This window comes from Manacus candei, unplaced genomic scaffold (assembly GCF_025592945.1).
Source record: "Manacus candei isolate 608988 ecotype Guabito, Panama unplaced genomic scaffold, ASM2559294v1 h1tg000025l, whole genome shotgun sequence".
Lineage (NCBI taxonomy): Eukaryota > Metazoa > Chordata > Aves > Passeriformes > Pipridae > Manacus > Manacus candei.
In genome coordinates, this window is record NW_026138073.1 from 3,209,614 (window position 1) to 3,232,034 (window position 22,421).

General features: G+C 43.1%; 1 protein-coding gene across 1 annotated transcript in view; it reads left to right on the plus strand.

Annotated features, from left to right (window-relative positions):
* Positions 1 to 5,663: 5,663 nt before the first annotated feature.
* Positions 5,664 to 22,421, plus strand: part of LOC127471584 (contactin-3-like) — a 102,977-nt gene continuing 86,219 nt past the window's right edge. Inside the window, exon 1 of the mRNA XM_051788650.1 lies at positions 5,664 to 5,787. The gene's annotated coding sequence lies outside the window, so the exon portion shown is untranslated. The remainder of the gene's footprint in view (positions 5,788 to 22,421) is intronic.

Sequence of the window (22,421 nt, forward strand, 5' to 3'; positions counted from 1 at the left end):
TATTGTCCTGCTACAGAGATCACTTTAAAAATATGGTTCTTTTGAGTAGAATGAAAAATCCTTGTCACACTAAGAACAAGGGAAGGAGGAGTAGCCTGCTATTTCCTCCTCCCTCCTTAACATGATATTGGCAGTGATCACATTCCAGAGAGCTTTTAAGGAGTATTTCTTTCCTGGTGAAAGATTTACGAACACATCTTTATTCACAATGGCTGCTTTGGTTTCTTAACCCTTAACAGCAAACTCACAGACCTGCCCTGAATTCATTTCTGTTCTGTGTGTTCACCTCCTCAAAAGTCAGTCTGAGCCCAGGAGAGGAGTCATTTCTCATCCAGAGAGAGTCCTCCTGCCCCGTGAGAGCTCCTCAGTACTCTAAACAAAACTCTAACCTAAGGTGAGTTTTTGGCAGAATTAAAACCTCCCATCTTGTAAATGTTCTATATTCAGTAATCTTGAATAGTACATCAGGCAATTTGTTGGAACAAAGGATACCATGGGTGGTGGGTATATGATTTTGTATTTAATTGTATTCGATTAGGAAAGTTACCCAGCCCATTACTCAGCTTTCAGGACAGCCATAAAATGCCTTTGCCTTCCACTGAATTGCCAGCCAGGCCTCCAGGCAATCAGGCTGGTTTCTGCTTAACACTTCAGCTCAAGGTTGCCAATTAATAGGTAATGATAAGAACTGATCTGTTGCATTTTAATAGATACGACAAAATCAGGAAGAAGTGCTGCGAAAATAACTTGAAATATAGGGGACTAATCGTGTCTTAATGCCTAGGAGCTGCAGATGTTCAAATTACTGTAATGCTATTAAAATGGGTGTCTATTAATACACAAATATTTCAATGACACACAAAAGCAGAGTCAAACAAAAACCCGAAAAAATGATGAAACTAAAATTGCCTGTTTATTGGAATTGGCCTCCCACCACTTATTTCTAATAGGCAAAAGGCTGTACTTCTGACAGTACCACTCTCACTCCACTCTCTCCCAGAGTTCACAGATTGCTTTTATGCCTCCATCTACCTATACGTGAAATCATTTCACCACTTTAATTTTCTTTCTCTGTGATTTCAAGATATTGTATATCAGTTTGCACTCGCTGGGCACTTAACCTTCCTATTATCATTTTCTTTCTGTGCCACGCTCTCCGGTGCAATTGCACATAATTCACTTTCTTTTATGGGTTTTGGATTAGTCACTGTGGTCTGATGTAGGTCCTGCCTGCATTAAGGACATTTGCATCCATATAACACCACTGCTGTGGTTATTACAGCAGCATAAACCTTTAATGCACATAGTCTGTGTCAGGGCAAAGTGAGGCTTCCAATGCTGCAGTTTAATCCAGTCACATAATTAATTTCCTTAATACAGACAGGGCCTCTCATTAGCCTTCCCCCCCCGGCCCTTCCCTCCTGCTGCTCCAAACACCAGTTACACTCTCCATTTATTAGCACGAGCTGGAGCTCGTGGAGACAATGAAATGGGAATTTTAAATCGATTGGATTTGATGCCAAGAGAAGTGTTACCATTGACTTCAGGGAAATTGGACCAGAGCATTGCTGGATGCTCCTGAGAACACTATCCTTTTTAACATAATGCTTCCCAAGCCCATGGAGAGCAAGATTCTCCAAAACAGGGACAAAATGCAGCACGAGGAGCACGGCTGATATTGGTGTCAGTGGTGGGCACATCAAGGATGTGAGATGTGAGGTGACTGTGGACCAGGCACAGGAGTGAATGCAGCTTTTCCCATGACACCACCACCACAAGGAATCTCCCTGTGCTCTGGAGAACTGGAATGCTGTCTTGTGATACAGATATTAAAAAAAAAATCTAGCCACTACAGCTGACTTCAATTTTGAAAGAAATGCATAATCTATTAACTGTGCCTGCAGATCAAGCCTCAGATTAGTTGATATTGATGTTGGCTTAAAGAAAGAAGCATTTCTTAAAAATTAGAAAGATTAAATTTACATTAAGCACTTATCTTTAAATAAGATTCCCATAAGTATAAATGGGAAAAGTCGATTTTCTACTCATTTAACTGCATCCAAAGCATCACATATTTTGTCCATAGATTTTTGTCATTGACATTATTATGCCTGAAAGTATGATTGGAAAAGGTGGGATGCTACAACCTTTACACACAGAAAGACGGAAAACTAAATTTTCAACTGTTTTTGAATTTATTTTTAATATTCTGCTTTCTAGTGGCTGTTTCAGATTAAGTTAATTGATTTATCTACCTGCAAAGAAACTGATAGCAGTGATTGTCAGTGCTAAGATCAGACTAATAGTCCATCAAGTCCCATTGACTAGATCCTGTTTTGACAATGTCCTAGAGGTGTTTTACAAAACAAATTCAGCTTAAGCTTGAGGTGAGTTGGTATTTCTGCCAGTGGTATGAAAAAGTCTTCAAAAGCTAAGGCAGGTGGGAGATAAGTGATGATTGATTTTTTTCTGGAGGAATTTATGGTGTATCTGAGTCAACTTGTTACTGGTGGCTAAATTCCCATCGAAAAACAAGGTTTGTCAAAGCAGGACACAAAGAGTTCTACAGGAAATCCATGTGCTGAAAATGTGAACATGGCAAGAGAAATATTACTTGAAAATATATAAAATAGACACAGTAACTATGGCAGAGAGCAGTGAGGGGGGTGCAGCTAATAGGAGCAAGAGCTCACTTGATAGTTCAGGTTTACACCAGCTGGCATCAGGATGGACAAGGTTAAGTTGGGTCTTCAAAACAAATTATATTCATTTAAGTAAGTTTAAATATGACATTAATGTACCTGATTACACCTGTGCTCATAAATTAAAGTGCTTTTTTTCCCACTTTAATTCTTAGGAAGCATTAATTACACACCACTAGAGTAGAAGCATCCCTGTTCTTCACATATCGTTTCAGAGACACGTCGACAGGGATGTTTGAATGACAAGTGGAAATGAAAAAAAATCATTAGCTGGAAGTAGTGTGAGACCTGCAATTAAGTTGTTATTACTGCACATGGATATTGCAGTTGGTCCAGAAGCCCCAGATGGCAGAAGGGCATCACAGGATCAGGTACTGTGTGAAAACATGCCAGGCAGCCTCAGAGAATTTACTGTCTATGACTTGCTTACCTTCAGTAGGTATGTGAGGATATTGCACGTTTGCTGTGTTTTCTGAAATAAATACAGGAAAAACACTTACAAACCTGCTGTTTCTACATGCCTGGGTTGCTAGATAATAGGTGAGGGAAAGAGTGGGGTTTGTCCTTTTTAACTTGTCATCTCAAAGATTAGAGTCATCTCTTCGACCTCACAATCTCATAAAGTGCCTCTCTGACAAACTTAAAATAAAAGCATCTCTTGTGTGGTGTAACTCGACACCTATGATAGGAATTTGAAGTCCTTGACTTAACTGAAATTGAAAAAATGTACTATTTGGCTGCAGCAGTCCGACTGTGGGTCCGGGCTGGAGGTGACAAAGGACACCAGGGAAGGCAAACTGCAGAACGCATTTTCAAAATTTTAACAGCCTCAGTGGTCGGTCAAGCATAAAAATACAGGCTATCGTTCTCACACTGGCCTTGCACAGCTAAAGCTGATATTTCCACGTGGAGAGCTGTGCCACAGGGCCATGACCTTGTCAGCTCTCATAAGCCCCAGTGAATCGGGTGTCGTGAATTCCGAACGGCAGAACTCCGAGGAAGCCAAATCTGCATTCGGGTTTTGCTCCTGGGTCTGTGCTGTCACTGCCCCACAGAGGCGTCCACAGCCACCACACTCCTACCTGAGCTGGAGTTTGCTGTGAAACTAAGGCTTGACCCCAGTCCTATCATAATTCTTTGTGCCATAATAGCTGAGAGTTAATATTATCTTCTAGGCAAAAGCCCAAAGTGGAGGTTTAGGGATGTGGTGGAGTTACTAGACTGTAATACAGCAGCTGAGCTACACAAACAGGCGGAGTGCACGTTCCTGCTCCGTGCCAGGGCTGAGCTGAACCGTATTGGTACAAATCTCAGTGCTCAGCTCCTGTACAGTAACTCGTTAAATCACTGTAATTCTATCAGCTCTATGAGTCCAACGGGACCATGCCCTGCCAATTAAAAATGCATCCTGTTTTTCTGAGATAATTTATTTTTTGACATCCCTTCCTCAGATCAGTGCCACATTGCATTACAGAAGTGGCTACATTTCAGTGCTGGACATTCCTTAATTACAGACTTGCACATGCACAGAAAAGTAAGGACATCTTTTCAGGTCAGGGCTCCTGCACTAAGTCTGGGTCAACAGATGCCGTGCAAGTTTCTTCTAGTCCCCAGAGGAGACTGTCACCACTTCCCAGCCAGCACATTTCAATAATTCACAACAAAAATGGACAGAAAGGGAAACAGAAGTGGCAGTGACTTAAATATTACTCGTTGAAGAAGAAAACTGTTTTCCTCATGTCCTTTGCTCCGATGCCCAGAGAGCAAAGCATTGCCACCCTGTCCAAGATCCCTCTGTGTACCACAGTCATCGAGTCCTTTCTCCCTTCTGGGCAGGTCTCCAGCAAAGGAAGGACATCAACTTGTTGAAGCAAGTTCAGAGGAGGTCACCAGGATGATCAGAGGGCTGGAGCAGCTCTGGTGGGAGGAAAGGCTGAGAGACTTGGGATTGTTCAGCCTGGAGAAGCTTCAGGGTCACCTAATTGTGGCCTTCCAGTGCCTGGAAGGGGCAACAGGAATGATGGAGAGAAACTATTTACAAGGGCCTGAAGTGACAGGACAAGGGGGAATGGTTTCACACTGAGAGTAGGGTTAGATGGGATATTAGAAAAGAATCCTTCCCTGTGAGGGTGGGGAGGCCCTGGCACAGGTTGCCCAGAGAAGCTGTGGCTGCCCCATCCCTGGAAGTGTCCAAGGCCAGGTTGGACGGGGCTTGGAGCACCCTGGGCTGGTGGAAGGTGTCCCTGCCCATGGCAGGGAGGTGGAATGAGATGAGCTTTAAGGTCCCTCCCAACGCTAAACATTCTGTGGTGCTGTGATTGATTGTCTTGCATTGACACTTCACTGTGGGTAGGAAGCCAAAGCCATCCTTGGTGTAACTTGGCTTCCACTGAAGCACAGCAGGCTAATGCACACTTTATTATAAGTACTCTTCCCTGTGCTTTGGGATGTTGAAAGATAATAGAGGTTTCAGGAAACTTAGTACTATTTGTTATATAACCCGCTAAAAAAAAAAAAAAAAAAAAAAAAAAAAGAGGGGGGGAAAGGGGACTGAAAGAAATTCTGCTCAGCCTTAATTACAGCAGCACAGCTCTAATACCGCGATGAGCTGGAGCCAGACTCAATAAAACCTCCATCCGGCTCCTGCACAGCGACCTACGTGAACCTGATTCTTTCCCTGGGCTTCCAGCCCAGAAATTAGATGGGAGTTTTTATTTAAGCCTGTAACGCCTCAACTTTCCCCGTCATTCCTAAGCTCGCTGCGGGAGCACATTTACCCTCCCCAGGTGGGTTCCAGAGGGGGCTCTGGGTAAACGCACCACCACCCGCCAGCGCATCCCCGGGGAAGTTGAGCCGGGCTGGGCTGGGCTTTGCTGGGCTGGGCTGGGCTGGGCTGGGCTTTGCCGGCCCGGGGGCGGTGGGTGCGGAGGGGTGGGCGGGAGATCGGGTGGGTCCCGCCCCGCCGCCCGGAGCGCGGCCAGCGCCGCTCCAGAAGAGGCGCCGGGAGCCGCGGGAGCCGCAGGATTACCCGGAGCGGCTCCGCCGGGAAGGGCTGCGGGCACGGCCGGGGGCGGCTCGGCGGCAGGTGGGCAACTCCGGGGAACTAAGTTGGGGTGCGGGGTGGGCGGGAGCGCCGAGCCCCCGCATCCCTCGGGAGGGACGGAGCGGAGGAGCGGGGCCGGGGGATGCTCCGAGCGCTGCCGGGGGGAGCTCCGGGGACACGGGGACGGCTCCGTGTCTGGGATCGCAGCGGTGCCCCCAGGGAGGGTCCGCGCCGGGCTCGGGGGGATGCTGTGCAGGTCCTGCTCGGTCCGTGCTCCTGCAGCGCCTGATCGATCCCCGCTGGTCGTATGAGCTGCGGGAGCTGCCGTCCCGTCCCCGCAGCTCCCCCGACGCCGCCCGTTCCCGGTGGGAACGCTCCGTGAGCCGCCCGCGGGTCCCCGGGGGTGGGAGAGCGCCGGGAGCTGCGATGGCCGGCGGTCTGGGTAGTCTCTTGGTTGGCGTAGCCTTTGGATCTTTGGGGTTTTTTTCCTCGAAAATTGTGTTAAGCGAGTCTAGAGTTGCTCAAGTTCTAAAGCTGCGCTGCTCTGGCGTTGCTTTTAATTAAGGACTAATTGTCTCGAGTGCGAGAAGGCGCGTGCACGAGCTTCCCCCCCCAGCCCTGATACCGGTGGGGATCTGGCGTGTTGGTTTAAAACAACTCCCACACCGCTCCGTAGAAGGCGTTTTGGAAAGCTTTTTCTTTTTCGTCGTAAATAATGACTGTGCCCTTTCTGCACGTCACTCGGGGCCGTTGAGTTTTGACCAAATTCTGACGAAACCAGAACTTTCCCCTCGGACACGGGGGAGAAGATGGAGCTGGACGCGAAGTTTCTGTGGTGTCTCGGTGGCTCGGCACAGCTGCCGGCTCCGCTTCCCTCTGCTCTCTGCAATATCCTCTCTGCAGGGTTTGCCGGCTCTGTTCCTTCTCTAACTAGAGGTTTGCCTTCTCTTTTGGAACTTTTTTGATTTTTATGACTCACACCTTACTGCGTATGAGCTGCTCATGTCCCCAGCGTCGCTGTGTGACCTTGTTGCCAATTAAGCGTGGTGCCTGGCTGTGATTAACCTAAATCCAAGCACCATTTTGTTGGATGCATCGGAGAGAGATCAGTTCATTTCTGATGTGAAATGATCCAGCAATAGCCTTGGGTGCAAGCTGGTTAGTCATGATTACCTTCCTGGTGGCATTGACACATCCCCAAAATGACTTCCGTGCTGATTTCTAGCTGTCCTGAAAGTGCTTGTTTTGTATGAGGGGAATATTGTCATTATTATGAGTGCAAATATGTAAAAATAACATTCAAGTCCTTATGAAGGGCAGGCAAACTCTGCAAAGTATTGAGTGTGGTATTCTGCAAGAGAAACTTAAACTATGGTTTAAGCTGCATGCCAGGTTTCTTCAGTGATCTATTTTTTTTTAACGTATATGGAAGTTTATGAACGAATTATTAAGATCAGTAATGGAAATGCTGAACTAAGTTTTAAGCATTAAAAGTGTACTCCACGTGGAATCGTTCCAGAAAGTTATTTATTATGCAAGAGACTTGCCATACTAATCTGGCAAATAAATTTGTGAAAGCATTTGAGGGGAGTAGTTGGGGGAAGGTGAATAATTCTTGCTAAAATGCTGCTGGTTTGATGTTGGGGCTGAAGTTTCACGTCGATGCCCAGTTGAGGTCTCTGTCCTGCCACGTTGGCACTTCCCTTGTTCATCAGGGCTCCTGCAGCCTTGATAGTGGTTTTGCTTCTCTCTATTACTCTCAGCATTGCCTGGCACTGCAGGGAACGAACTGCAGGCTCGGAGCTGGAAGCGTTGGTGTTTTCTGGGAATGTAAAGCAGTGGGAGGCACCGCTTGGTTCTGTGTCGAGGGAGCAGGGGATCTGTGAGTTGGCACTGGCATTTGCAGTGAGGTTTTTCCAAAGTTGGTTGGTTGCTCAATGAATAGAGCATCAGGTAGGGGTTGCCTGATTAATCTGAAACATGGTACCTTTCATGTTAAACCAGGAGATTTTTTTTTTTGAGAGCCTGTGGGGTTCAGATCCGCTCTGGAATGGTGGCAAGCTCTGGCACCCTTTCAGCTCTGATGCTGCTGTGACCTGAGTTAGGGTCTTGTCCAGAAACCGATGCATATGTCCAGCTGGCAAATCCCTGGGCTTGTGGATGTGCGAGTTACAGACCTACCAAAGCAACTCGTCCTTTAAATTCCTAGAGATCATGTCACCGTAGCCAAGGAGCGATGCCATATTTTCATGTCACTTTTCTATAATGCTTCTCTTGGAGTTTCCACCCACAAACGCTTCCAACCGCTCTGCAGGGGCGGTGGGTTTGGTTGTTTGTTGTTTTCTGAGCAAGACTCGCTGTCTTTGATGTTGTTTATGTTTATGTTCTTGTGGTATTTCTTGTTTCTTGTGGGAATTTTCCCATTGCAATACCACAAGAACATCTTAATGGTATTGTGATACTGCAGCAGGAGATTTCTGCAAATAGAGTCAGTCTTTTTGCTGTTCTTCCTGGAAGAGGCTGATTCTTACAAGTGACATAAGCTGATGGGTTTGTATGTGTGCAAGAGATTATCAGGGTTTACTTTGATACCAGAAGACACAGCTTAAGTGCAGTTTGCAAACAAGATTTTTCATGCATTTCTGATGGTGTGGGGCTGTTGTCTGAGCAAGCCTGCAGGGAGAGGGAAGTTATTAGTGATGAGGAATGACTCTGGCTGGAGGTGAGTATCCCTCCTGAGTATAAAGAAGACTTTGGATGACCTGAGAAATAATTACAAAATGAGTCTTAATTTACTAGAAAAGCGAGGAAGGGGCGAAGTTTGTTCATCTGTGGAGTTACTTTTTGTGTGTGTTAGTTTTCATCCTTCTTGGTGCTCAGCTTGGCAGCGAGGTCTGTCTTGTTCTCATAGCAAATACATAACCTTCTAGTTCATATCTGGAAACCAGTGAACACTGGATTATAGTCCCATAGGATGTGTGCACTCATTGAAGTTGAACACTACTGAGGGTACAAGTGGTGAGAAATGATTTATTCAAGGGACTTCCTGTAATGGAAGCGTTTCTTAAGCTCATGGGTGATGTCAAGATGGATTAAAAGGCAAGATATTTTGAAATCAACTTTTGCCTGAAGAAGTTGAGGAACTTACAGGTTTGGTCCTTCAGACCTGAATCTCTCACAGAAGGAGTCTCTGGAAATGGATTTGCCTTGGTGCTCATGCTCTGAAGTGATTGCTTTGTGCTGCTGTCCTTAACAAAACATACCTGTGGAGACAGCAGTTCTTTGTGTCCCAGCTCTTTGTGTTTGTTTGGTGTTTTGCAGCTCTACAGCTGGTCTTCCTCAGAGGCAGCTTCTCTCAGCCAAACCAGGGAAAGCCCAGTCAGTGAGTATCCCATTAAAAACCAACTAAAATGCAGAAAAATGAAGCTGGTAGAGCTGTAGCCCTCTCTTGTGCTGACATCTCCACCTTGGGTTCAGTGAAGCTGTTTAGTCATAGCCTGAACTTTTCAAAGTGGATTTGAATATCTGCATTTTATAGCATGTGGTGTAGGAGAATGAATTAGAGGAAAAAAAATCAAAGAATCATCAGTGGCACCTGGTAAGGTGCCTTAACTAGGAAAGGATTAGGTAAAGGCTGCAGGTTTGCATAAACTGAGAAGTGCTTTGCTGTTCACAACCACTGATTCTGTGCTCCAAAGGCCACAATTGTTTTCTTGTCCATTGAGACAGATGAAAACCAGATCAAAGTTGATGGCCTTTCAAGCAAAAGCGTATCCAGGAGAGCACTGTTGGGGTAACAGAGGTGGGAAGGGTGGAAAAAGCTGTGACTACAATCAGCTAAAATTTACTATACATAGATTATTTTTAGTGTGCTTTCTAATACAAAGAAAAGAGCTAATACAGAGGGAAAGGGAGTGTCAGGAGCTCAAAACTCTTACAGATTCTCAGTCTCATATGTGGTTGAATGAATAGTGAAGGAGGTGGGCAGCTGATGAAATAATGCGGGTTTTTTTTGTTTGTAAATCTGAAGTCTGCATGTTGAAATTTGGTCTGAGGAAACATCAACTGAAATACAGCTCATGGTGTCTATAGCATTGCCTTTATTTTGAAAGAGCAGTTTTATACTGCTGAAGTTTCACTTTTTAGATGTAATCAAGTGTAATGATATTCCTTAAAATCAGTGATACTTTCGTTTGGCATAACTGATGTGGGATTTTTTTCCCCCCAAACTATATAACTTCCAAGTATCTTTCTCTTGAAAAATGTCTGTTGATCAACATAAAAAAATAATAAACTGGCAAAGTTGCTACGTTTCCAGCTGGGGGAAACAGGAGTGGGAGCTCCTAAAGTTGTGCTCAGCCCTGAACAATCACACCTGCAGATTGCTTGTGCTCTCCTGGAGAAACTTATTTAGTGGGAACAGACAATATTTGAAACCTGGACATGTGTTTTAGTGTTTTGTTAATCCTGACTGCACACAGGAGAAACTTTATCTGTGATTATGACTCCAGAGCTACCAGGATGGTGGGACCCCAGAAAATGGGACAGAGCAACATGAGCTGTAAAAGGCTTTGGAATAAGTGGTCAGATAATAGAGAGAGAACAGTAGGGATGACCAGACTTGTATGGGAAGTTCTTATAAGTCAGGTATTGGATGCTGGAAAATACAAATATTACATTTCTGACCTGCAGTTTGAGGGGGAGGCACAGGCTGTGATGGCAGGGAGTGAACAGGTGTGAGCAGCAAGGAGCTTAAGGAAATCTGATTTACAGGACAGTGCCACCAACCTCCCTGCCACCCTGGGGACCTGTGTGCTCCCTAATATGTTCCAATTCCAACAGCTGAGGACGGAGCAAGGCTCCTGTGCTGCCTCTCCACCAGGTGTGTCTGGGGAGGGCAGGTGTCTCTGCTTTCTGATTGCAGTCCAGAGTGGTTAAACTGGGTCAGCTGTTATAAATTAGTCCCTCCACACTGGATTTAAATGAAGAAAACTAAATAAAGCGGTTTTTTTTAACCACAGTGAGTCACTTGTGTAGTGCAGTGCCAGGGAAGCTGTGGAGTCCAGCTGGTTCCAGAGACCAGAAGCACCAGGTATGGGCAGGTTTCCCACCTATTACTGCAGATCTATTCCTATATGCTGTTCCTTTGGGTTTGATACATATAGTTGGAGATAGACACACTTGTACATTCAATTATAATGGAGAATTGAGAAGTCTTGACTTCTACTGTAGTTTCAAAACAGTAGTTTGAGCTTCATTGAAAGTGTATGGTTAAATTCAGTTTACTTTTCCATCACCACTTTAATCCAAGAGTAATGGGCTATCCTGGAATTAACTATTCTAAACCTGCACTTCTCCTTATTCCCGTGTTTTGTGTACTGACTCATTTAAAAAAAAAAAAATTCATCCTGTCCTTCTAGCACTGCTGAGATCCCAGTGCCGTGGTCCTGATGTGGGAAGTGTATTTTAGTTCAATAGGCCTTGACAACTCTGAAGAGTATTATTGCTCAGCATGTTTAGGTCTCTTATGGAATTTAAAATATAATAAATTACAGCTGTTTGGAGCTGTAAACCTCTCTTTGGAGTAAACTGGTAGGGAAAATCAACTGGTTTTCCACAGTCTGACTTAATGTAAAGCATGGCCAGCTTCTGTTGTGCTTGTGCTGAGGTCAGGACAGTAATTTCCAACGTGCTGCGGTGCTTGACTACATAAGGAGCAATCCTGTCTAATCCAATCCAGAGCAGGTCAGTAAATGATGAATTCTGTTTAGCTTTGCAAGCATACTGATTTTCATAGTTCATTTGCAGCAATCATGCATCTCTGCCTTGCAGACGCTCCATGTGTTGAAGTTGGGGTCTCTTGGCATTGCTAGGAAGACCTGTGAGATGAAAAATAGTGTTTTAATGATGTATTACTGTGGAGATATTTTATATGGAGAAACTGGAAAATTCAGCTGGTGTGGTTGATGCAGAAACCATCATTTATTTTCCTGCACGTAGTGAAATGTTTTGGTTTCATCCTGGCTTCTTAAGGCTGATTGCAGTCACCTGGATGTGTCTTTGCTGCCTACCCATCTGTCCTGCTGGTAGAGACCAGTTTGTTTCTAAAATCATGAAAACAGGGTCTTCCTTTGCTCATATGAGATGCTGGAGCATCTCGTAGTAGCCCCTGTGGTCCTGGGTGGTGGGACTGTGTGTTGGCAGAACATACATGTGCAGTTTTTATATCAAAAGCTCATGACTAAAATATCAGCATTTTCTGTGACTTCTTTCTTCATTTAAATGAAAACTTTTAAGTGCTTGCTGCTGCAAGTGTAGTGCAGGTTGTTGTGTGGGCAGAGCTGAGTGGGAGGAAAGCTCTCTGCAGCATCCTGGGTTATTTAACATCTCAGCCAAGTGTGTTGATGTAGGTTGTAAATGACAATAAAAAGAAAGGGCTGTCTATGCATGTATGTGTTATTAGGGTAATTTATAAAGCAGAGGATAGGCTGATAGCCTTGCTGCTAGGTCATTGCTTGACCATCAGTACCTCTTTACCTCTGAAGTGTCTTGTGCTCTGGGAACAGGCTGCTGGAAAATGAAATAACAACAGTGAAATGTTTGTTGCACTTCTTAAAAACAAATACTCTCAAAAAACCCTGGTGATGAAGAGCTATCAGCACACACCCTATCACATACCTGCATTTCCCTTCTGTTATTAACATCAGAATAACCCCGAGTTCCAGTGGTTTGTGGTCTTTCAGCTGTGCAGTCCCTCACATCAGTTTGAACATTTAAATGTATGTTTTTAGCAATGTGCTTCTCCTCTGGATAGAGATTTATCAATGCTGCAGAGCTGTTTTGTGCCCTCACTCGGTGGTGTGTGTGTGTGTGTAGGTGGTGTATGAAAAGCATCTGTTTGCACACTAAACTTTTTACACCAGAGAAAATCTGTCTTGTTGTTTTGGACTAAAGATCTCCTCGGTGTGTGTGTTTACTTGATCAAACAACTCCCTGCTAAAACTGGTAGGAGGTGGCTGGTTAAATTCATGCTGAAAACTCTTTTTTTTTTTCTTCCCTTAACAGTGGGCTGGGTGCCAGTTTACCTGGCCCTGTGCTTAGCCCAGGGCTCTGTACACAGCCCCATGAGCTCTGTTGCCATCCCTGCCCAGCTGCACTGGAAGTACACTTAAATGATTTTTTTTCTTCTTGACAGGATAAAGGGCAGCAGCTGCTCATGTGTGACCCTTCTCCCATTCTTGGGCATTCACTTGTTTGTCTGTTTTCTCCTCTTGACTAAGCAAGAGTCAGCTGTTGTCCCAGAAGTAGCTAAATTAATGTAAACCAGAGTTATTTTGCTCTTCTCCCCTATTTTTGAGGGTCTGCCTCTTCACACAGCGCTGTTCCTCTCATTGCTTGTCTCACATCTTTCCTATTCTGAAAATCCTGTTGAAATTATAGTGGAAAAAGCCATGAAGCCTTAGAGAGAACTGGCAGACAGTTCCTAGAATCAAATACAATTGCTGAAGTGGTTGCATGTATATCGTAGTTTTCCTTTTAGATGTTTACCTTAATCTGTTTATAGATCTTGCAGTTTTTCAATTTCTCGCTATAATTTTTGTAACTATTGGATTTTGAATCTCACATTGACTATTTTTGCTGTCGTATTGCTAAAGAAAATACAAATTGCTATGGCTCTGGAAAAGAGCTGTGCTTGTAATGCTTTAAAAGCTGCAGTTTAGTCTCCTCGAGCACCTTTTTTCCTTGATAAGCTTAAAATGTAAACAGAAAAGGTGTTATATCTAAAAGTGCTGTTCTTCTCTGACTGTTAAATGAAGAATAAGTAGAGTTTCGTCCTCTCTTCTCCAAGAATAACAGGAGAATAGTGGGTTTTGCTTGGCACTTTTTATAGCAAGCTCTTCCCTGCCATGTAACTGTGGCTCACACACTAAAATCCAGGTGCTAGAAAGTTCCAGTATTTCATTGGGTGCATTTGGAAACAAAGTTTTTCTGTGGACGCAGATCCCTCCTACAAAACAGCTGAAATAAGTTGAACCTTCATGAAGATACACACCTTCCTCTTCAAAACCACAGCCCTCAGAAGCCCATGGTTGGAGAGCTGAGTGGTGCCCTGGCCTGGTGTGTGACACCACTGGTGTGTTCCCTGGAAGTGATGGTGGCATCTTCTGCCTCTCCATAACTCACCGAGGTCCAGAAAAGGATCGTGCACTCTTCTCAGCTTTTTCCATGTTTTTCTTCAGCAACTTCTACTTTTCTGTTTTTTGGTCATTCAGTTCCCAGCTTTGATGGAACTTCTTCAAGTCTGTTGTAAGACTTCAAGGCTTTGAACTTCTCTCCATCCTGTCCCATGAGGACTCTTGAATAGATCCATGGTGGGTTGATTGGTTTATTTTCAGATGAAAAATCCAAACAACTTACCATAAGTCTGTTTGGTGACTAGAACAACCATACTATTTATAGTCGTTTCCACAAGTACTTGTAGATGACCACAAACTAGCTTATTCCTTGTCAGGCTCCACTTAGAAATGTGAAATAATCTCTTGCTCAGAAGCTGGGCTTTCTATGCTTTGTCCCATATCATGTGTGGCAGACATCAAGGAAAACAATTGTGGGACTCACCACTCTATTAAATTGTACCTGACTTAAGTGGGCTGGTGGTTTTTTGGGGGGGAATTGGATTTTTTTTTTTTTTTCCACTCTTTCAGTGGTAAGAGGGCAGAATGACAGTACTCATGAAGTATCTGTCCCAAGTGTAACTTGAACAGTTTTGATATCGCTTGCTGAATGTTCTCCAGAGTTAAGAAAGTTGCATAAGCTCCTTATCTAAAGCTAAGCAGCTTAAGGAAGTTACAAAGCTCCACCACCTCGTTCTTCTTGGTGTTGAGCTGTTTTAACATACAATCTTCTCTTCCCCCAGCGTCTGAACATCCTGATGTTGCAGATTTTGATAACCTGCCCAGTTACCTGCTCATGCCTCTGTCTTATCCTGAAGGAACAAAAAGCTGCCTTTGCATAGTTGTGAATATAAAATTAAAACACAAAAGTAAAATGTATGAAACGGATAGAAAACAGTGATAAGGTTTGGGATTAAACCTGAAGTTTTCTGCAGTCTGTTCTTAGATGGAGTCTTGATTACTTAATGCAGAGTAGGCATGAGTTCTGATCTGGGTTGTTAAATCCCTTTAATTCCTCACCAGGTATCCACTGCCTTTTTGAGAACCGTGGATGCCATCATGGTAGGTTTTTCCAGCTTGAAAAGAATTACAAGTCAGTCTCAAACATATAAATCCCTAATGACACAGACAAACTTCCCCTTAGTGTCCAAGGATGCTGTCTTTCCAGCAGATAATATTCCAGCACTCCAGATGTCTGGAGTGACATCTTTAAGAGAACCAGGCTTGGAATTTTTAGTTAGTGCATACAACATCACCCAGAAGGGAAAAATGTTATTTTTTATTCTCTGCAGGTAACTTAGGAAAATAAGCAGAAGAAATATAGTCTTCTCTATCCTTATGCCCCTTAACAGTATTGTAACAAAGCTGATCTTCTCCCAGCCCTCACCTCCCTGCAGCAGGGAGAGAAAAATCAGCATTTCCTCTGTATTTTCAGAAAAATTTCAAATGCCTCAGTCTGGGGCACAAGCACTGCAGACAGTGAACTGCCTGCAATTCTAATGGAAATTTCTAATTTTACATTTGTAAGGATCCACATTTTTCCTTTGCAAAAGACTCAGCAGCTTGTCCAATAAGCCTAATTAAAGTTGGTAATGGACACACCATTCTCAGATTGATTTATTCCTGTGCTTCCTGGGCAATAGTATTGCAGAGGGATTTGAAGTAGTGAAATGGCTCATGTGAAGAGAAGTTGAGATACAAACATGGATTGCAGCAGGGAGCTGCTCTGGGTTTTTTATTTACACAAAAGGAATGTTAATGTTACAGTGATGGAAGAACTCACTGACACTCTACATTAGTTAACTCATAATGAATGTGTGGAAATGGAGAATCATAGACTGGTTTGGATTGGAAGGGGCATTAAAGCTCATCTCATTCCAACCTCTGCCATGGTCAGGGACACCTTCTACTGGACCAGGTTACTCCAAGCACCATCCAGCCTGGCCTTGAGAAGCCTCCAGGGATTTGGAGTCCACAGCCTTTCTGGAAAACCTGTGCCAGGGTCTCACCACTCTCACAGTGAAAGATTTCCTCCTAATATCCAATCTAAACTTGCCCTCCTTCAGCCTTTCCCTGTTCTCCTCTCTGCTTTATAGATGCAGGCAACTATAATTCCGGGCACGGAATTATTTGTTATTTATCTGGTTCCTTTGCAAATCCTCCTGAGTGATGTATTATTCTGATAAATTCCACATATTTTCTCTGCATTGTGTAGGGGACTTCTAAAAAATACAGCCCTCTGTTTCACTGGGATGTATTTTACATACCTTAGGCTTTTCTACCTGAAAGATGCTGGTACTTCTAGAAACAAAATCCCAGCAAGGCTTTATCATTAATTGACAAAGCTATATTATAATATTTTTCTTCTCCATGATGTCAAATATATGTATATCCAATTAATATTATAGGAAAGTGAAAGAAGTTTTGAAAGTCCCTTTTAATATTAGGCTTTGAAAAAACCCTGCTTCCTAGACTCACTGTGGTCAGGTGAATTTAATGGTCTGGTTAATCAAAAAACTCTTCAAAAGCCTTTGTAGAATTAAAATTACTTTTTATGACTTAGTTGTAGTCACAGCTTCAAGTACTCTTGTCCAGGGATTTTTTTGTAGATGAGTTCATGCTTTGTTCTTGCTTTATTGGTACCACTTCAAGCCAGGCATAATATATTCTTTAGGGCTCTGTTTCAGCTAAGTCCTGATTTTCACCTTCCCTCTCCTGTGCAGTGAAGGATGGAGAGGTGTCCCAAATATTTTAGCAACTGCAGCACCTTTCATGTTGTATGTGACAGATGTGACTATTCAAATTTCATGTTCAACTTAGAGCTTCTCCCTGCGAGGAAGAGTGAGAACTCACCTAATCCATGTGTTGATGCACACATATATCCATTCCTCAGAGAGCACGTTTTCTTTTGATAAGGGCAACTCCAGAAAAATGTAATGCAGAAAATCTTGATTTCTGGAGGAACATCTGGAAAAAGCTATGGGATGCTGCCCTAGGTCTGAGAGGTTTAGGGAGAAGTATTAGGACTGTCCAGCAGCCCTTGCTGCTTTGGTTTTAGCACAGGAAAATACCAAATTTAGTGATGGATTAAATTTATGTAGCATGTCCCTAGTGTCAAGTCCTTCATGAAGGACTTCTGGTCTTTCCTGGCCCCCTCCTTCCTTTCCTGGCTCAGAACACAGGTGTGTTGTTAAACTGGATATCAACAGTTTCCACTCTGTGCTTTAAATCAGAGGTGGAAGTGCCTGTGGCTGAAGGGTCTGAAGCAGCTTGTGTGCTTGTAGCCCACTGCAGAAGGGCTGAGCTTTCTGGCTCAGTGGGTTTATTGGTATTTAAAGAATTACGAATTTCGTTTGAGGTCATTTCTGGAAAAGCACTTTCTCTTGGTCAGCAGGACACGATTAATGGCGAGAGCAACACCAAGTGCATTAAGACCTGAAGTGAACCTTGGAGATCCAAAAGAAAAACAGCATCTTCTCGGGCCTGGGGCTCGTTGCTACTGTGCTGTTAGACATGGTGGAAAAGAATTGTTACTCTCTGAAGGAAAGGTAAAGGGATATTTGGGAGGTGGAGTTTTTTGGTCAGGAATGCTCCAAGTGTAGGTTTTTTGGAGCTGTATTTCAAACATACTTTGGTGCCATGAGTAACCTCAGAACAATATTATTATTATTATTATTATTATTAGAATGAAATAAAACTCCTGAACCTCAAAAATTAAATTTGTTTGTCTCTCCATCCCCTTCCATGGGCTCTGTGTCACCCTTCTGCAGATTTGTTTTCCTGCCAAGGACATTTTGTATCTTGGTTCTCTTAATACTGTACAAACCAATTAACCTCTCTCCCTGTCTCCTTTTCCTTCCATGTTTTTCAAACCTTTGCCAGACAGAGATTTCCTAATTTAAATTTAGTTCCTAATCAAGAAATTGATTTTGTTGTTGTTGTTAGCTTTTTTAGTACTTTAGATATTCTTAGGTTCATCCCCACTGAATTTTGTCTCAGTGGAACTCTCTGCACTTTCCAGTTTTGTTTGGGTTTTTCCTTTTAGACCGAAGCTGTCAAACTTATCCAGCAAAGCCAATATAGTCTTTATCACATCTAACCTTGTGCTGATATTTAAAGAGATCTTGTTAAGTAATTTAAACACTGGGTTGGTTTTTTTCTCCCTAAAAGTGAGGCCTTGTTACAGATGAAGGATAAAAGAGGTGTTCCAGAGTTGTTTGGCTAACAAGTCTGGTTCTTTCTTTTCTGCTTTTGGTGGATCAGCTGTATTTGCACACATTAATCTTGGGACAGACCCTCTTTTAGTGTCAATGAAAGAGAACTCACAGGAAATTTAACCTCTAGTATTCTGCTTTTTCCAAATTATGGAGACATGAGGAACAAATATGCCCAAATAATAATTATAATATCTAAATTATGTGAAAAATGAGATTAACTGCTGTCGTTTCATTGTTCATCTTGCTTTCTCCTTCTTCCCCTTCCCATCATAGGGGTCTAGGAACTGTCCTCTTCCAGCAGTAAGTTAACTAAGCAAGTGTGTATCTAATTAATATTCACATTAATTTTGGATTAATGAAAGGGAGCAGGAATGGGGGGGGGCCAAAACAGAGAGAAAGTAAGGAGGTGGTGAAGTGTTCTGTCAAAATAAAAATAATAAATAAATTACCATATTCTGTGGTCTTATTAGTAACCCATAAAATGGTTTGATTATGTTACTGTACTGACATGTGCAAGCAAATCAGCCACACTAATCAACTGAACATCTGTAATGGCTTTAGCACTGTCTCCAATGGGTATTATTTTGCCTTCTGGTGTGTTTTTTTTTTTTTTTTTGTCTTACAATCTCACTTTTGGGTTAATAACTGTGCTACTCGTTTGAAATTTGGCTGAAAAGCAGTATTCAAGTTTTCAGGCAATGTTTCATAGTTTCTTTTAAAAAAAAAAAGAAAAAAGAAAAAAAAAACTTTGCATAAAAATATTTGAGCATTTTATTTCTAGCCATAAGAGAGGAAACTCTCTTGGGCTGAATAACTTTTTGAGTGCAACTTCATAGACATCAATGCAGATTAAGCTGCCCTGGTCTCCAGAAGTAGAAGGGGGAAAAAAAAGTGCTGAAATGGGTTCAGCTCTAATCATTCAGCTGTGACTCTGAGCTTTTCTTCCCTTTCACATCAGTGCTCTGTGCTGCAGGGGATTATTTTCTTGCATGTGACTTTGAGTGAGATAATCACAGACAGGATAGATTAAGGGTACCTGTGGCCATATCTCCTGAAGCTCAGTTCCTTGCTGAAATTGGTGAATTCTTCTCTCGAGCTCCTCCATTCCCAGGATAGAGATATCTCAAAAGAAGCAGAAAATGCTGGGAAAACTATGTATAAAATGTAAATTTCACATTTTTGCCTTTATTCCCCTTGTTTACTTATATAATAGAAGCATTTATACCATTTTGCCCTCATGGTATCTTAGTTCTTGGGAATTAATTGTTCTTTTATCATTAAACAGGGACAATACATCTCCTTACCTGTTGCATGTCAGGCTGTAAACAGATGTGCTGGAGCACGTGGGGCAATGGGCTTTGGACATCAGAAGGAATTTCTGCATGGGAAGGGTGGTCAGGCATTGGCAGGGGCTGCCCAGGGAGGTTTGGAGTCCCCATCCCTGGAGGTGTCCAGGGAAGGACTGGATGTGGCAGTCAGTGCTCTGGGCTGGGGGACAAGGTGGGCATCAGGCACAGGGGGGACTCGGTGACCTTGGAGGGCTTTTCCAGCCTGAGTGATTCTGGGATTCTTGTGGGTGAGGTCTTGGTGAGGGATCCCAGTGGTGCTGTGTTTGTCCTTCAGCCCTGTGAGGTGGTTTGATGGGAGTTACAGTGAGGAGTTGCCTTGACCAGTGTTTCACTTACCTTCTCCATCCCTGGAGGCGCTTTGAAGGATGCACTGACCTTTGGAGAAGACTCTCCACAGGAGCTTTGGCTTCCCCACCCAAACTGCCCCATGTCTAACTGAGCTGTTCTCCATAAAATCTATCCAGTGTGTGCATATTGGTGTATGGACTGTTGTACTTGAGCGTGTGTGTGCTGACCTTAAAAACAAGATTTACTGCCAGTTCAGTGATTGATACATGTGACACCTCACCCTTGCCTGCTGTGGTGAAAACTCCAGGTGTCTCCTAGCTAAAGAGACAACAAAGGAACCCTTGTGTTCACCTGGCCAAGAGACAGAAAATAAACTTGTGGGGTCTCAGGTCAGCTTGCCTGTAGGTCATCTCTTCCTCTTGGCTTGTTTCTGTTCAGAGAAAAGAACCTTGTATTTGAGGCTTAGGGAAAGAAGAGAAAGGTTAATGTGGAGCAATGTGTCTGACCAGCAAGTCTGCACCGGTTTTGGTCTGGGGAATTTCGTTAACGTTGGTCAAGAAGAAACAAATGTGCAGTGTAATAATAAAATACTGAATTCCCCTCTGTGTGTAAGTGTACAGATGTGCCAGAGGATCCATGCAGAGGACAAGCATCTCCCTCAGAGTCACTGAATACATTTGTTTGTTTGGGTTTGTGATGTATTAGCCCTTGTAATGGCTCCCTGCTAAGTTCTGTACAAAGCTGAATGAGTGGTTAAAAACCCCAAACCAAACCCAACCCAGCAGGCCTTGCCATCAGACCCCTGCAAGGCCGCCTGGGAGAGGCTGCCCTGTCTTGCTCTGAGTAAATTGGCCAGAAAAGTCAGCATGGAAATGCATTATTAAAGAGTTTTAAAATATGAAATCTTGGAGGCTTTTTCCATTTAAGAGCAAAGTTGAGTCCAGAGCTTTGTGGGAAGCCACAAGGCCCGTGATGGCATTTGGATGGGAGAGGTGGAGCCCAGGCACTTAGAGGCTCATCCTCACATCTGTTAGGGATTTGTTTTTCCATTTCCATTCAAAACAGAGAAGTAACTGTACTGCTTTTCCTGGAAAATGCCTGGTTAATGCAATACACAGACTATCTTTTAAGTTTTGGTTGGGTGTTTTAAAATGGTTGTACATTAAGGATTTCTTCCTGTACTTAGTTGGGCATACGACAAAAATGCCATTATAATTGGATAAATTTTCTCGTAGGCACTTGAGCCTTAATGAGACTTGGAAGAAGGAAAGAGAGGGTGAGAAGGAAGGGATTTTTCTGCAATTGTCTGTTTAGTTTACATTATTAGATTGCTGCATATATTTTATCTATATAGATTAGCTGTAAATAATTGTGTATGTACATGTGTACGCACACACACAGCTGACAACACTTTTTACTGTTTTACCTAAAAAAATCTCAAAGGTTTTTCAAGCCCAAAGTGTACTGACTGGTTAATTTGTCAGCTATAAAGGTATTCAACACAGAATGATTTTTCTCATATGTTGCAGTTTAAATTGTCAGTATAAGAGAAGTTTAGTGGGTTGGAAATGTTGTTTCTGTCTGGTCTGATTGAGTTTCTCCTGCAGTGAGAGAGACCAGAAAGGCTGGAGTGTACATTCTGATGAGTGTCTTTGAGCTTAAGAGCAGAAATACTTGTTATAGGGAGTTCTGTAAATCAAAATAACTACTTCTTTACGCTAAGTTAGTTAAACACAGGACCCTATTGTTGTCAATTTTAATGTATTTGGATGTTGAGAGTATTTTCATGTTGAGTTTTATGTGCCTTTGGGTTGCAGAGTAATATATTGTCAACACTTCTTAAGTGGATTGACTGTGTTGCTGTTTTAACTGATGTCATTTAGTGAGCTATGGTTTTTTTCTTTTGTTCTTCATTTTTAATTCTTTCCTTTTTTTAAAATCTTTGTGTTGGAAGGGAGCTTAGAAAAGGCTTCAGGTTTGTGTTGGATTTTTTGTTCCGTGTTTCTAAGTGCTTGAAGATGGTCTGTTATTACTCTGTGGCACTTTGCTCCCTAGATGCCTCAGTTCCAGGTAAATGGAACTGCCTGAATTTCACCTAATGGGATTTGAAGCCCATCTCGAGGGCAGGATGTGTCTTGCTTGTCCTATCCCGTGATTTTAAGGAGTCGCTGCTCTTGTTTATGGGAGAGAGATGGGGGAGAACGGCACGTTCCGTTAAAAAAAGATATTTGAAGTATTAACTGTGGGCAGTAGGATCATCAGAAATTCAGCAGCCTTTAAATTTTTGATGAAGAGGGAACTACTGACAAATTGCTGCAGGTGACCCCTGGAGCCGGGGCAGCTCCGATCAGCGTTCCCGGCGCTCCCCGGGCACACGCAGGAGGTGGATGTTAATGCCCGCTGGGACACTGTGGGATGCACAGATCAACTCTGTTCTGGCCAAGCAATATCAAAGGGAAATTATGTATGCAATGGAAAGTGATGAGTTTTATTGGGGCAACCATGCAGGATAAAAGAAGCTTTTGAAGCTGCGATTTGTAGGAGAAGGAACCAAAGGTGCTTTGAAAGGAATAATGTGTTATTTGTGCATCACCAGAGACCTCTCTCCATATGTTAATACAAAGACTGCTTATGTGGGAATGAGGAAT